The sequence below is a fragment of the Colobus angolensis genome, unplaced genomic scaffold (genome assembly GCF_000951035.1).
Source record: "Colobus angolensis palliatus isolate OR3802 unplaced genomic scaffold, Cang.pa_1.0 Scaffold7, whole genome shotgun sequence".
Lineage (NCBI taxonomy): Eukaryota > Metazoa > Chordata > Mammalia > Primates > Cercopithecidae > Colobus > Colobus angolensis.
The window spans coordinates 9,190,099-9,208,095 of record NW_012120709.1 but is presented as its reverse complement, the minus strand read 5'-3'; positions in this window follow the sequence as shown (position 1 = coordinate 9,208,095).

Below are 17,997 nucleotides of genomic sequence, written 5' to 3'. Positions count from 1 at the left end.
GAGATTTACATTTTATTCTTGGTGCTTTTCTGAAAGTCCCAACTAGTTTAAAATTTTTTTTTATAGTTAGAATACAAATTTATGTATCATAAAAATAAAATCTGTAAACCATAGATAATGATTATATAATATATAATATTTTTCAATTTTGAAAACTCTAATTGTCAATTCTTGCTTGACTCTACTGTTAAGTTTGAAAATAGATACCTTCAAAGGCCAAGAGAATTCTTTTTGGAGCATGCTCTGTAAGTCGGTTCCTAACATCCTTGGACTGAGAAATTATAATTACTTTTGGCATAACTAAAATTAAATATATATATTTTGGCTCAAATAAAAAAATTGAAAAACAATCAGTTGGTGTTTAATATATTTTTCTTGAGAAACAGAATGTCTATTTTGAAAATAACTCTGAACCTACTCCTAAATAAAAACAAATCTCTCTGACTGTATCAAGGGATGAATAGAAATATGGCAAGTAGAAAAAAAAGCTTAGATTTCTTTTGGTCACTTGGGTAGCATCACCTGTGTCCTTGGTCTCAAGGCAAGAAAGCGTTCTCTAGGCTACACATGACCCCAAGGAGTACTCATAGAGTATGGCCACAAGACTGGAGAGAAGGGAGGAAGTGGGAATTACCCATTCTGGTAAAATCCACAGTCAAGTGTCACAGTGTAATTGCTGTGTGACCTTAACAAGCAATTAAATCTAAACTTCCTTAAATTTCAGAGGAAGTAGAATTAGGAGGCACCCACCTCACAGGTTTATGGTGAAAAACCACACAATGCATGGTGAGCACATCATTTTGGCAATTTGGCCTGTCCTGTATCCATTTTCTCCACTACCCTGACACATAGTTCCCCTATCTTCTGGGTTGTATACATTGTAGAGCTCTCACTTATAGCTTAGGGGTTTGTGGAATGCTTTTAGTTTTCAATTTATTGGTAAATCATTGCTGATTGATGTACTTAAGTTCGCAGAAATGACCAAGTTCATTTCAAGTTGGATGACCATTTTTAGCTAGTGGAACGAGCTGAAATCAGGGGAAATATGAGGCTCAGAAAGTATCTAGAGGGAGATAGAGCTCTTTGTCCCTCGTGTCTCAGATCTTTTTTTCTTTTTCTTTTTTTGAAACGGAGTCTCACTCTGCTGCCCAGGCTGGAGTGCAGTGGCGCAATCTCGGCTCATTGCAACAACCGCCTCCTGAGTTCAAGAGATTCTCCCACCTCAGTTTCCTGATTAGCTGGGATTACAAGCGCCAGCCACCATGCCCAGCTAATTTTTGTAATTTTAGTAGAGACAGGGGTTTCTCCATGTTGGCCAGGCTGCTCTCGAACTTCTGACCTCAAGTGATACCTCCAACCTAGGCCTCCCAAAGAGCTGGGATTACAGGCATGAGCCGCTGTGCTCAGATCCATTCTTAATTCAAGTATGTGCTCCTTCAGTATTATTGGAGTTGTCTGTGCAAGGAGTAGAATCAATTCACCACTAGGAGAAATGTTATTCCCCACAGGTTACTAAATGCTGGATTTCCCTCAAAAGCAGAAAATTCCCTACAGAATCAGCATCAAAAGAAAATTGAATGATATCTGGGTGAATTGTCTTTGGCCTTAGGTAATTCAGGAGGGAGGCATTTCTCTTAAATGATGGCTGAATAGGAATAAAAGTCCAGAGTCACTATCATGAATGTTCATGAAGATGCCTTCAAAGACTTAAATGTGAACCTTTCTTCCTTTTGTTCTATCCGTGTCACACTTTTGAATTTTGTTAAACAAATCCTTCTAATGTTAACCACGTGCCAGGCACTGTTCCAAGTGCTGTATACACACAAAATAGAAAATGAAAATAGCTCATTTAATCCTGATTACAAACATGAGGTAAGCACTGTCATTCTCACTTTTCAGATGAGAGAACTAAAGCATCAAGAGTTTTTACTTTGCTCTAGGTCAGGTAGCCTTGGAGCTGTGATGCACGGTCAGGCAGCCTGACACCAAAATCTATGTTATTAACTACCACTAGATTGTGACTTTTAGATTTATAAAGTGGAAAAAGTTAAAGCCAAAACTTCTGGCATTTCACTCTATAAAGCTTTGCATTTTTACTTTTCAATTAAAAGTCTTCAAAATGTCTTAAGAGTTGTGTGTGTGTCCCGTCTGGGGAATATCACTTTTTCTCTGGGAAATGGAGGAGTATTATTTTGTTGATGTCAGGAAAGGAAATGTCCAAGACTTGGAAATTACAGATGCCTTTACAATTGAGGGCTGCACATTGTCTAGCTAATATTCTGGAGTAACTGATTTTATGAGGGTATGCATCTTTGACTTTTTATTGGGTAGACTAGTTTATAAATCTGTAAGGGTAGAAATAGTAGCGAACTGACAGTTACATGAAAGGTTCTTTCTATATCAATGCAAATAAATCTTACCTCTTAGAGATAAAATTGATTTGTGCCAGATAGAAGAGATACTCTCAAACATTACATTTTACTGTCCTATAAAGATATTACCTATTTATATCATTAGGAAATTTATTTCAGCATTCCTTCCTGTATATATGTCTGTTCTTCAGACCCTTCTATGAACTGATTCCCTCATTAGCTAGTGAGTTACAGAATATCTTTAACAAGTTCATTTCATATTTGCATAAAATCATATTTTTAGCCTTTAAAAATTATACGTTAGCACAAATTAGTCAGCAAGGAAGAGAACAGGACTGTCTACCTTGTGGACTGCAAGTAGAAAAAACCTTAAATTAGGCAATTTCTGAAGCCTGCCAGAACTGTAGTTTCCTCTTTCTGATTCTGCCTCTCCCCTTATCCTGAAATAGGATAGTGAGGAACCCTGTGGCTTTACAGAAGAAAGGAAAGGATGTACCGTGTTTGGGCTGCATAAAGTTTCCCAGATTCACATTTTTGATGTTGATACTAGATTTGAGTCCCTGTGATAGGCACGGGGGATTCAAAGATGACTAGGAATCTATGTCTTCAAAGGCACGAAATATGGTAGCCAAGCAAGACATATAAACAAATTATAATGCAATGTAATAAGTAGATCAATAGAAGCATTTACAAAATAGAGGGGTAATTATATCTCTGCAAAAGGATTTGGGGGCCACAGAACATTTCCTATGGGAAACAACATTTGTGATGTGTTTTTAAAATATAAGAGGGATTTGTTAGGTGGAGACGTAGCTAAAGGGATTCCAGGTGGAAATGCAGCTTCTCAAAGACTCACTAAAAGAATATTTTTGTAAAATTGGAGAATAAAATAAAAAGGGAAAAAATGAGAAGGAGATACCAGGTCATGAACAAAATTTATTGTCATGAAACTTTACATTATCTCATAAATGATATGACTTTATTGAAGGGATTTTAATAGGGATAAAGACCAAATTGCATCTTAGAATATCTTTTGAATGGAAATATAGAAGATAGGCCAGAAGGAATTAAGGCAATGTGCAGAGAAGAACAACTACCACAGTAGTGTACTAGTCCATGCAAAAAATACTAGAAACCTAAATTATAGACATGGGGAAGACATGTGAGCAACAGCTAGAAGAGAGAAATAATAAGGCTTGGTGACTGCTTTGCATGTGACGTCTAGCTGAAGAGGAATAATATAGGGTGATTTTTTTAAGCATCTGGTTTAAGAAGTGACTTTGAATAGAGAAGGAAAATCCGGTTGTGGAAGAGATAGTGGTGTGATTGATGGAAAGGAAATAACTAGGTCTGTTGAAACTGGAGAGCCGGGAGGAGACGTCTAGTAGGTAACGGGATGGGATCAAGACCCAGTAAAGGGGTCTGAACCAGAAATTAAAATGTTGGAGTGTTTAGTGTGTAGGTAGAAGGTCACAACTTGGAAGTTAATGGGATATCTTAGGAGGACCATAAATAATAGTCTTTCCAATATGTATCATCTCTGGGGTGATTTTCTAGATTATAGCATTATGGTATAGGAACACCAAAATATTTTAAGGAGGTCATAATATGCCATAGAAAAAGGATTTGCTGATTTATGCAAGACAGCTCCCAGTCCATGAGGGTTAAAATCTAAGCTCTTGTCTTTTTTTGTGTTAGTATATAAATATAGCATCCCAGGATCACTTTTGTTTCTGGTCATATTGCAGTAACTAGTACTGGATTTTGCTTCTTGTTGTGATTAACTATAAAACTGAACAAAATGTATGAAAGAGATGGTTTCATTCACTGAGCACTAGGTAGTGCAGCAAATAGTCCAAGAAGGAAGAAAATTGATGGTGCAAACCTCTAGTCTTCCCTGCTTTCTACCTGTAGGTAATTTCCAGGACACAGCACAGGGGAAAGGAACCAAGTAGAATGCAGTGGTCTCAATGAGTTGAGAAGATAGATACTAAAGTTCAGGGAGGTGGAGGTGGCTATAATTTTCAGGGAAAAGTAAGGAAGAGGAGGAAGTTGCATAGAGAATGCACTCCAGAAATTGGGAGAGAAGTCCCCTTGAGGTCTGCTGATGAATACTAAACTGCATATGCACCATCAAGGAACTGTAGACTGAACAATTCCCAGAGATTACATAGGGCTAGGAGAGGTTTGAATTTCATCTTGGTTGAATGGCAAGATATCTTTTAACACCTGGGGAAATCAGTGAAGCCACTTTAATAGTAGGACTCAGGTAGTCCTACCGTTAAAGCAGCACTAGACCCACCCTAAAAAAAACTTAAAAACAAACTTTGAAAAGATCAAACTCATCTGTAAATTACTTGACTAATCCCAGCACTTTGGGAGGCTGAGGTTGGAGGATGGCTTGAGCCCAGGAGTTTGACACCAGCCTGAGCAATATAGGGAGACCTTTTCTCTACAAAAATTGAACTGGTAGCAGTGGCACACACCTGCGGTCCCAGCTACTTGGGAGGCTGAGTTAGGGAGGATTGCTTGAGCCTGGGAGGTCAAGGTGAGCCATGATCATACCACTGCACTCCAGCCTGGGTGACAGAGCAAGACCCTGTCTTATATATAGAGAAATATATATATTTCTCTCTATATATTTTAGAAACATTTATTGACTTTGTCTTATATATAGAGAAATATATATATTTCTCTCTATATATTTTAGAAACATTTATTGACTTTTTTCTACATATGCAGAGAAATATTTATTTATATTTATAAAATGTAATCATATTTATTTATATTTATAAAATGTAATCTTATATTATTAAACACTATAAAATTTATGTAAACATATTTACATAAATCAATATCTCTCTAAATATATATATATTTGCATATTGAGAGAATACAATGGAGCGATACATTTAATATGTTGAAAGAAAAAAGGCATTATCAATTTAGAATTCCATATCTAGTGAAAATAACTTTCAAAAATAAAAAACGGTGCAGACATTTTCAGACAAGCAATAATTGACAGAATTGATTATCAGAAGACAAAGCACTACAGGAAATGTTAAGGGAAGTTCTTCAAGTAGAAGGAAAATGATAACAAATGGTAAAATATCAATACAAAGAAATGAAGAGTATCATAATGAGTAAATATATAGGTAAATATAAAAGGCAGTTTTCTATGTTTAATTATTAAAAATAACTATGTGAAGCAAAGAAATAAAAGTGTGTTATGGAGTTGACAGAATATATACAAGCAAAATAAATGTATGACAACAATAGCACAAAAAGGATGTGAGGAAAAATATAGGTCCGAGATTCTTACGGGTGTAATTGAAGTGGTATAATTCCATTTGAAGGTAAACTCTGAAAAGATAGAGATAAAAATTTTAATTCCAAAAAAATCCACTAAAAATAGACAAAGAAGTATAACTAATAAGCCAATAATGTTGATACAATGGAATACTGAAAATTATTCTATTAATCCAAAAGAAGATATGAAAAGAGGAAAAAGGAAGAAAGAACAGATGGGACAAATAGGAACAAACAGCAAGCGAGTAGATCTAAGTCCAATCATATGAATAATTACATTAATTATAAATTGTCCAGACACTCTAATGAAAAGAAAGAGATTGTCAGACAGAAACTATTTCCTGTCTCTAAGAAAATCACTTTAAATATAACGACATTTATGTTAAAAGTAAAAGGATGAAAATAATATACCATGCAAACACTAATCATAAGAAAGATGGAGTGGGTACGTTAGTAACAGCTAAAGTGGATACGAAACTGGTTTTCCTAATGTGGTTCCTTATCCAGGAGCATCAATAAATCAGGAACTTACTAGAAATGTAAATTTCAGGTCCCACTTTAGAGTTACTGAATCAATTTAAAATTGAAGTCCAGAAGTCTCTTTCATCAAGCAAGTCCTTGGAGTGACTTTGATTCATGCTACAGTTTGAGACTCACTGTATACAGAGGAGCATTTCATAATTATAAATGTATCAATTATTTAAAAAGACCAAAGTATCCAAGATGAATCTGGATACCAGTGCTGCTACTCATCTGACCACATCACTTTGTGAAGGTCACTTAATCTGCTGAATCTTGGTTTACTCATCTGTGAAGTGTGGCTATTAAATGCTAGAGATTTCATATAATATATGTATGTATCTATACCACTGACACAGAAACAGTGACTGATAAATGTATTGTTAAAATTGTGCAATGATTTGATATGTTCATATTGAATCTCTCCTGTCATATCAGTGGCCCCCTCTGCACATTTGCTCCTTATGTCTTTTCTCCTTAACTGCTGCACTCTTGGTCTTATATACAAATCCTAACTACCTTTATAGTCACAAGCAAGTCCAGCCTTCACTGGTCTTCATCTCCCCCAGATGTACTTTTTATATCTCATATTTTGGTTCTTAAGTACATAACAGTTCCTCCCTTTAAAAAATTCATATATACTTTATTTTTATAATATTTGATAATACTAAGTATAGTTGTAGCATTTTATATGTTTGAATGCTTAATAAAGTTACAAAACATTATATGAATATACTACAATTTATCCACTCTACTGTCCAATGACCATCTGGGTTATTTCTGGTCTTTTACTATTACAGATGAGGTGGTAGATTTCTGTCTAACTCAGAAAACACAAATGCAAGAGTTTCTCTATAGTATATTCCTAAATGTGGAATGACTGCATTTTGGAATTATCAAGTGTTTACTTGCTCAGGCAGCTATAATGTTGAACAACTACTGCTGATTGTTTTTGACAAATGACCTGGGAAAATGTTGATTGCACTGGGTGTGTTCTGTTCAGGTTAAATAAAAACAAGCCTTGTGAGTGCTGTTTCCCAGGAAACCGACAGACAGGTCAAATAATGACAATTCTTCAGATAGGGTTTTGAAAGAGCTCTTACCTTATTTGGACTCTAACAGCTGCTAGATTGCTTGCTTTCGCTGTAATTGTGGGTTGTTGGCTTACAAGACCACCACTGAGCAGCTCTCTGAACATTTAACCACTTTTTTTGCTAACAAGATTGTTGTACGCAGTTGATTCATTTTCAGGATTCTGAAAAAGTTGATTTTGACTTTTTTTTCTGATAATGTTCTTGTTTTATGGAAAACGATATTTTGAAGGTCCTTACTCTACCATCCCAGCTGACATCATTTGAAATTAATTTTGATGTACTTAATTTAACCAGCCTATTATTCTACAGTGCCATGTTTAAGAAGTTCTTTTCTGTCACAGGCTGCTGAAAATATGACAAGCTGACTTTCTGGAGAAATTCTGATGATACATACAAGCTCTGCAAGAGGATTTGAAGATTGTATTGTAGTCAAGAATGTACAATGAAATTACTGTATGCAGCAGTGTAGAAAAAAAATTCCTTTTTAAAAGAATTATAAAACCATAGCTTTATAAACCAGTGGTCAGTGGCTTACAGAGAGAACTATCAGATGTGTTTACATCACATCTTATTCACTTTTTTTTTTTTTTTTTGAGATGGAGTCTCGCTGTATCACTAGGCTGGAGTGCAGTGGTGTCATCTTGGCTCACTGCAACCTCTACCTCCCAGGTCAAGCGATTCTCCTGCCTCAGCCTCCTGAGTAGCGGGGACTACAGGTGCCTACCACCACACCTGGCTAATTTTTGCATTTTTAGTAGAGATGGGGTTTCACCATGCTGGCCAGCATGGTCTCAATCTCTTGTGGTCTCAATCTCTTGACCTCGTTATTCACTTTTTTCAATGGCTCAAATGCTTTGGCATTTCTATGTTCATGTTTGTGTATTCCTTTTCTTTATAGCTCCAATAGCTTTAATTTTCTAAGCAATCTGTCTGTCAGACATGCACATCTACTGTGCTTGAAGTATAGTGGAACTTATCAGTAGCAATGTGTACTAGTTATGACTTGTTGACATTTCCATTATAAACTTTAATTTTGAATTGTTTATGCATAACTGTGGATTTCTATTTTATTGGGCTGAAAGTTGACAGGATTTCAGCCACCACTTGTGAATTTTGATTTAGATTCATTATGTGTATCAGAATCTTGTTTTTTTTTTTTTAAATAAGAGCATGGAAAGCATTTCTTGTAATCTGCTCTTTAACAAAGAATAATTTTTAAACAGTTTGTTGGGCAGCTAATAGGGAGAACCAGGTCATTTTTGTATTAACTAAAAAATAAAACTTTGAGAAACTTGGATTTTAAAAGTAATGACAATGCTTAGGTTAGTATTATTTGTAATTTGAATCACTTACCTCTAATGAAAATGTTAGTTGAGAATGTTTTCTTAAAGTTTTACACCCTGTAAATGAAGGCCCAGGAAAAATAACATATAAAATGAAACAGCAAACAGGCAAAATTCCTGCTTACTTTTATTAGATAAAAGTAATTTGAGTGCTTACCTAATTAAAAAAAAGATTGTAGTTGTTTTATGGTGAAATAGTCCTTTAGAATATATCATCTGCTCTGTTGCAGGAAGTGAAGTTGTGGCTTGTCTCAACCTGTTGCAAATATCTTGAAAGGCAGAGTTTCGGGCAGTGACTGGTTATACAAAGTCTACAATTTTGATAAGTTAGAAAGTCTGCTCTGTGACTCACTGTGTGATCTTAGGCAAGTTATGGACCTCTTTGAACCTCAGGGAAAATAATATCTGCCTTTTAGATTTGTTCTGAGAATTAAATAGGTAAAGCCTCTGACACGTAGTAGGCTGAACTAAATAACAAAATAAACTTATTTCTTTGCATCTCAACTTCTTCTGGACCCAGAATTTCCCAATTTTGCTGCTCTCCTCCTCACTAAGTACATTCATCCCCTAATAACCATTCTGACTTGTCGAGAAGGAAGAGAACTCATGTGTTCACTCTTTCGTTTTCCCCATATTACCCTCAGTCCCAACTACTTAAGACCATCCAAAGTTAGACATACTTCATTTGTTTTTTGCCCTCACTCTAGCTATCTAATTGCTATGAATAATAATGTTTATTATTTTCCATGAAGTTCTTACACAATTTCTGTTACCTATATCAAGCCCATAAGATAGACATTTTAATTGCCATTTTAAGAGTGAAGAAAAAGGGTCATAGAGAAGATAAGCAATTTGTTTGGTGTCAGAGCTACTGAGTACAGAAACTAGGATTCTAACTGGGGGCTGTTTAACCCCAAAACCCATGCTTTTTCTACTATAGAACTTAGACTCTCTTGGCTGATAGTCTCGTAGTTAACAAGGAATATGTTTTGATACTATTTGGCCCAATTATTTGGTACAAAATTTAAAAGTTGGTAAATTATCAACATCCTCCGTACTTTTTGGAGCAGTCAAGTTACTATGAAAATATTAAGAAAGATGTGAACATAAGTGAGGTTTGAGGAGAGGTTTTTCCACTTATACTCTAAATTCATGATCTTGAACAGCATGTTCCCATCTTATAATTGAATAAAATATGACTTTCAAAACAAAAAAGGATTGTGAAATGTGTATCAAACCACAAAGGTACTGGATTGGATGTGCATACTCAGAACCTTAGGGATGGATTTTGTTGATGTTGATGAGTGCTTACAAATTCACAGCCAGTAAGATTTTGTTCTTTTCCCAGGATTTGGAACATTTACCAACCTTCTTGAATGAGGAGGCTTTGTATTTTTGAATCATACTGACACATAGTGACTGCTCATAGACTTGGGTCCTAACTGGGTCACATCTGGGCAGCACCAGTGGAAGATGATGGGCAGAAAAGACCAAGCTTAAAGAGAGGGGAAGAAAGTTAGAAAAATGATGAGACATACCCCCAAAATTGATGCCAATTATCCATTAGATACTGAATTAAGAAACATTTCCAGGTTTCGGTTTTCAAGAATATGAAAATTTGAAAGATAAAATTTATAGAAAGGGTTAAGTCCAGTCCAAGAGAGTATTATAAACAGATAAGAAGCAGGAGTTGAGATAAGTCTAAAGACTGCAAACCCTTATTTCTGTTTGTTCTGATTTTGATTGGACAACATTTGTACATCTCTGCTGCTTACTGACTATGTGGACTTGAATAAACCTTTTGACTTTTTCTAATCTTCAATTTATTTATCTGTGAAATGGAGATACTAATGTTTACCTTGCAATGTGGGTGTAAAGATAAGACATAATACATGTAACATGTTGGGTACCTAGTTGATGATCAATATATGGTGGTTTTCCTCTTTCTTAAAGGACAGTTATATATACATATAACTTACAAGATTATATGTGTGTGTGTGTACGTATATACATATATTTGTTGGGCATGGTGGCTCATGCCTGTGATCTTAGCACTTTGGGAGACTGAGGCGGGTGGCTCACTTGAGGCCAGGAGTTCAAGCCCAGTCTGGCCAACATAGTGAAACCCTGTCTCTACTAAAAATACAAAAAATTAGGCTGGCGTAGTGGCACATGCCTGTAACTCCAGCTACTCAGGAGGCTGAGGCATGAGAACCACTTGAACCCGGGAGGTGCAGGTTGCAGTGAGCTGAGATCATGTGACCGCACTCCCACCTGGGTAGCAGAGGGAGACTCTGTTTCAAAACAATAAAATAAAATGAAATAAAAAATAAGTTATATATATATATATTTATGTTCTTAAAGGACAAGTTACATATATATGTATATACACACACATACACACACATATATGTATGTATATATATGTATATATGTCTTTTTGACCACATTACACACTCTGAGAAGATTCAAAGTCATTAATTACCTAAAACTATAAAGTATAACAAAAGTTTAGAACCCTGATTCTCTTCTTTCCGCAGCATGGATTAAATGTGGAATAAGCTGGCTCACCGACAGCAGCTCTGTGGAGTTGTATGAGCTAGCTCTGCCTTGGTGTACATCAACCTTAATTTTAGCTGTTACTACAACACAAACTTCCATTCTGTCATTCTTACATAATGTGATCCATTCAAAGGATGTGTCAGCATTCATGAAGTCATGACTCAGAAGATTATGAGCTGTGTCAGAGCTGAGGTGAAGCAGTGCCTAGGACCATTACCACAGATCTGTCAGAGCAATGAGCATTACTGGTTATAACTATATGAAGAAACCTAACCTCTGGAATGAAGCACTTATGAATTCCGGAGTTCAAGCAAAAATCATGTGGGTAGCAAAAGAAGAGGTCATTGAGCCAAGGAAATACCCAGGACTCATCCATTACAGAGACACTTAAGCCACGGAGTTAAAAGACAGTTTTCCAGTGAGAGACTGAATGTACAAATGGACAATGGCCAGATTATATATATATATATAACTTTGACCCACAAACTGCGGCAAACTGCTCAGGAAACCAATCCTCTTGTCTAGAATAAATAGCTCAATTTATTGTCTACAATAAATAGGCCAGCCTGCTGCAAGTCAGATTTGCAGACTGCCAGATTGTTACCTCTAGTGACAATCCAGGAAGCTAAGCATAACTTCTATCACAATTGGCCCCAAATGAGCAAGAGTTGGTTAATAACTGACAGCATCCCTAATTTTTGTCCCTGCTTCCAACTTAGAGAAAGATATGCACTCCTAACCAATCACACAGGATGCCTACAGCTAGTTAGCCTGCCTATAGCATCCCCATTCCAAAGCCTCCAGTTTATCCCCCTTTTTTTCCACTATAAAGCTTTCCCTCTTCTCCGCCTGCCTCAGAGTCTCTGCCAAAACACAAGCAACAGTGGCTGACACCCTTGCTATGGCAAGCTCTGAATAAACAGCCTTTGCTTTTTCCTATTTAGTTGGTCTTTGTTTATTTCCACACCAGACAAAGATTTGCCAAGTCACAAAGAAAGGACCCCAACCTTAACTATAGACTAGCTCATTCCAGTTCTTCCCAATTTACAAGCCTCAATGCCATGCCATGCCTTTCTCATCTTGCCTGTACTTTCTGTCTGTAACATCACTTTCCTTTCTTAATTCTTTTTTTTTTTTTTTTTCTGAGACGGAGTCTCACTCTGTTGCCCAGGCTGGAGTGCAGTGGCTGGATCTCAGCTCACTGCAATTTTCGCCTCCTGGGTTTTCGCCATTCTCCTGCCTCAGCCTCCCGAGTAGCTGGGACTACAGGTGCCCGCCACCTCGCCTGGCTAGTTTTTTTGTATTTTTTTAGTAGAGACGGGGTTTCACCATGTTTGCCAGGATGGTCTCGATCTCCTGACCTCGTGATCCTCCCGTCTTGGCCTCCCAAAGTGCTGGGATTACAGGCTTGAGCTACCGCGCCCGGTCTCTTAATTCTTTTTACTTATATCTGCAGTCCTTCGTGTTGCCTTTGTGCCTCACTTGGATGATTATAACAGCCCCTGAACTAGTCAACTTCACTTGCTTCGCATTCTAATCCATCTCAGTCACTGCTACCAGATAAATCTCACAGAAGCACAGTTCTGATGTCACTTATCAAGAGTAATACACAGAACATTTTCAGTCTAAAAGGACAATTCCTTAGTAGCCACTGAAGCGGCCTTTCCCAAACTTGCACTAGAGCACATAAAATAAAAGCTTTTTTTTAAGAATGATTTTCCAGTTTTTATAAAAACAGCAGAGTTATATTAGAAAAAATATTCAGAAACCTGTCTATGTTTGCCTTGTGAAACCTGAAGAATCTCTTGTCATCTGAAAGATCTAGAAAGATATTTGTTCTTCGGGGCCAGGAAATATATATTTTTATCATCTATAACAGAAAACATTGAAGCTGTATCTCTACTGAATAGGTGTTGATTTTGGAAGAGAGGAAAAATGATTGTGAACTGACTTTCATATTCACCTAAGGTATTTCCCATAGGATATTTTAACAAAAGACATGCTCAGACATGCTGGAATCAGTAAATTTCACTCCTGAACCACCTTTGGAAAAAATTTACATAAAGACATACAATTGCCAAATCGCTAAAAATGAACAATTCCAGAATGCATAGGTCAGGCTATGAAAAGCTTAATGGAGCTACCTGTACTGAGCTTGTTTGCAAAAGTCAGTTTTCTGATTGAAAAATATCTTTTCAGGTGGATTTGACAGCCTGGAGTTAAGCTTTATCCATGTTTTTCATACCTGTTCTCCTGTATCCACTCTAATCCTCATATGAGAAAAATTGTTTATCAAGCATCATTATTTTACCCTACAACCAGATGAAATATACTGTGTGTTGGAGAACCACTGAAAACTTTATGTTACTCTGTTTTACATAACTGGAATATTTGTGCCAAGAATATTACAAAATGCTCTTTCCCTCCATAAAACCAGAGTTGCCTGGGGCCACATAAAAACCATTGTCAATCCCAAAGAATTTAAGTGATAGATTTCAACATTTTTACCACTCATGTGGAGTGATCTGAGTCATTATGCTTTTATAAATGAAAAAAGACTGAGACATCACGTGCAGAAATTACCTGTGCCTAATTCCTTTTCTTTTTTTTTTTTTTTTTTTAGATGGCTTTATGTTGCCTAATCCTTTTTCTATTCTAATTCCCCTTCCAACTAGAATGTTTGAAAGTTTCTATTACAAATAGGCATAAAAATCAGAATATATAGTCTGATTTCAACTATGAAAAGCTATGTGATACGAAAAGGTGCTCAACATCATTGATTATCAGAGAAATGCAAATCAAACCTACAATGAGATATCATGTTACCCCAGTAAAAATGACTTTTTTTCAAAAAAAAAAAAAACCAGCAATAATAAATTCTGGCAAGGATGTGGAGAAACAGGAAGCCTCGTACTCTCTTGGTGAGGATGTAAATTAGTACAACCACCATGGAGAACAGTATGGAAATTTCTTGGAAAACTAAAAATAGACCTACTATATAATCCAGAAATTCCACTACTGAATATTTATCTAAAGGAAATGAAATCAACATGTCAAAGAGATATCTACACTTCTATGTTAACTGCAGCATTATTCACAATAGCCAAGAATTGGAAGCAACCTATGTCCATCAACAGATGAATTGATAAAGAAAATATAGTACATATACACAGTAGAGTTCCATTCGACCATGAAAAAGAATGAGATCTGTCATTTGAAACAACATTGATGGAATTGGACGACATTACATTAAGTGAAATAAGCAAAGCACAGAAAGACAAACTTCACATGTTTTCACTTATTCGTGGGAGCTAAAAATTAAAACAGTTAAATTCATGGAGATAGAGAGTAGAATGATGGTTACTAGTGGCTGGAAAGGGCAGTTGGGGGTGGTGGGAGTGGGTATGGATAATGAATACAAAAACATAGTTAGAATGAGTATTGTCTAATATTTGATAGCACAACAGGGTGACTATAGTCAACAGTAATTATTGTACATTTTAAAATAACTAAAACAATAAATTAGAATATTTGTAACACAAAGAAATGATCGATGCTTGAGGTGATGAATACCCCCATTTACCCCAATGCGATTGCTACACATTGCATGCCAGTATCAAAATATTTTATTGCTAGGCATGGTGGCTCATGTCTGTAATCCTAGCACTTTGGGGGCCAAGGTGGGCAAATCACTTAAGTCCAGGAATTCGAGACCAGTCTGAGCAACATGGCCCTATAATTCAGATGGAATAAGTTGCCTTATTAGTACTTCTGTCCAGCTAGTGAAATTCAAAATTGTGGAAAATGTAGATGAAATTTTATAAACTCCCATGATCAGCATGATGTGAAAAAGAATACACAGGCATAAAAAAAATTAGAGGAAGTACATAGTTAATAGTGTTAGTAGTGTTTTCTCTTTGGGTCTAGACTATAAATGATTTATTTTCTTCTTTGTACTTTTTATATATTCTAAATTTTCTATAATAAACATTTAACATTTTATTTAAGTATGTAAAATGTATTTAAAATGTTTTGTAGAAACTAGTGTATTAGTTTGTTTTCACACTGCTGATAAAGACATCCTAGAGACTGGGAAGGAAAGAAAAAGAGGTTTAATATGGACTTACAGTTCCACATGGCTGGGAAAGCCTCGCAGTCATGGCAGAAGGTAAGGAAGAGCAAGTCATGTCTTACATGGAAGGCAGCAGGCAAAAAAAGCGCTTGTGCAGGGAAACTACCTTATTTTAAACCATCAGATCTCATGAGACTCATTCACTATCATGAGAACAGCACAGGGAAGACCCACCCCCATAACTCAATCATGCCCCACCAGGTTCTTCCCACAATATGTGGGAATTGTTGAAGTTAAAATTCAAGATGAGATTTGGTTGGGGACACAGCCAGACCATATCACATGACTTTCCACCAACAATGGAATAAACTCTAAGCACCTTAGCTACAGACTAATGGTCTTCTATGACTGAACTCCAACCTATCTTTTCACAACTTTGTTTTTTATTTTTCATTATTACCCTTCACATACCTTTTATTTCAATAAAAAGTAACTCTTTGGCATTTTCCATATAGACTCTTTCTTGACTCTGCATACTTGTATACTCTGTTACTGAATTTTCCTCCATTTCCACATTTGTTCTTAGCCAAAAGGCCAAGAAGCAATTTTTCCTCCATTTCCAGATCATTCCAGGCTCACTTTATCTGCTACTTTATCTATGAGTTTTTTCTAAAGGAAACACACCTAAAGTAAGCAAGCACGTTCTGCTTAATTCCTGTACAAATTTTTACTTTTTTTTTTTGAGACAGGGTTTTGCTCTCTTGCCCAGGCTGGAGTGCAGTGGCGCCATCACAGCTCACTTCCAGGGCTCAAGTGAGCCTCCTGCCTCAGTTTTCCAAATAGCTGGGACTACAGGTGTGCACTGCCACAAGTGGCTAATTATTTTCATTTTTTTGTGGAGCTGAGGTCTCCCTATGTTGCCTAGACGGGTCTTGAACTTCTGGGCTCAAGCAATCCTCCTATTTCAGCCTCCCAAAGTGCTGGTGTTATAGGCAGGAGCCACCACACCAGACCTATTTCTTACAGAATTAATTATATAAGGGATTCTCTCCTTGGCTAGGTTATATTCCCTCCCTCCCTCCTTCCTTCCCTCCCTCCATCCCTGCTTCCTTTCCCCCTCCCTCCTTCCTTCCTTCCTTCCTCTTGCTCCTTCCCTTCCTTCCTTTCTTCTTTCTTTCCTGCTTTTAAATAGCTAATTTAAGTCAGTTTTTTTTTTTTACTAAAATTTTCTAAATTTTTATCTTCAAATCTACACTCTAAGTTTGGGTATTCTGGAGCCCTTGAGACTCAGACACTTGATAAATGAATGTATAGCTGAAATAATGATTATATCAGTTATCAGCTAGAAGTAGCAAGGATCCTGCACAATCATGTCTGACTAGTCATGGAGAAGTGTGACAAATAGGAAGACAAATGTGAAAAGTTATGAGATAGAATGTTACCTGGCTTTTTAAATCCAGTTTTTAAATCCAAGGATTAGATTGAATGTAAATTTAATTCTAAGCCTCTGATCCCTGGGAGGTCAGATTTATAAGACCAGCCATTATCTGACCCTTGTATTTATTTAATCATATAACAAACGATTGTTCTGTGGAACAGTCATTTTCATTTCTTGCTGGAAATGCCCACTTTTTTTTCCTGATATTCAGTTCCTCCCTCTACACCTGGAGTGTTTGCTCTCCTCCTCCCCTTCCCTCCTCTTCCTCTCCCCTTCTCTTCTCCCTCCTTCTCCCTCCCTTCCTTCTTACACTCAGTTGTTCTTTAATTTTACCTATTCCTTCTCATTACTCCGTTGGTTTTTAAAACGTACTCTACAAAATGCAATTTGACTGTCTCATGCAAGGTTAGAAAACTCCTGGTTCTACAAGATTAGTTTGAGTGTTCTGCAGACATATGAATGAGGACTTCAGTTATATATTAGAGAGACTTTAGATGATAACTTGATCTTTCTTGTGGAAATACAACATTTTAAAAATTTAGTTTTTAGAATATTTAGTATATCTGACATGTAGAATCTGCAAATCTAGAAACGTCTGCATGATTTGTGGATTTTTTTGACTTTTAATTTACCTGTTTGACATTTGCTGTGAGCCTTTCAGTCATAACTAATATATTATTTAGTTCTCTAAGTAATTTTTGGTTACCTACTACATATCAGATATCATGCTAAGTATTAGGAATACAGAATTAAATGAGGCATGGTCCCTCAAGTAGCTTACATTAGAATGAGAGAGACAGATAAACCATTTCACTACAGTGCAGTGTGAAAAATACAGTAGCAGAGGCAAGTACAAGGTACCATTGAACAATAATTAATGACTCTTCCTGGGACTTGGGAAACATCTTCCAGGGAAGTCACTGAAGCTGTTTTAAAATATGGTAAACTTTTGTATTTAGTTCAGTAACAGCACAGCCCATTTTGCCAATCACATCTTAACAGTTGGAAAAGCAAACACATTATCTATCAGGCTTTCTTCTAAACTTTAAATATGTTTTACATAAGTTATAACTCCAGAGAAAATTTACAAAGGATGCACCTTAATCTAGAAGGAATTAGAGCTGCCACAGCCCCTATGCTTTCAACCTCTCAGTATTTTATCTGTTGGCCTCCACTGTTTCTTCCTGAAATTCACATCACTACCACCACTCTGTTCTCCTTGTCCTCATTTCAGTGTGGCCAAATACTTTCCCTTTATTTCAATCAGGACAAGACATGTTTTTTGTTG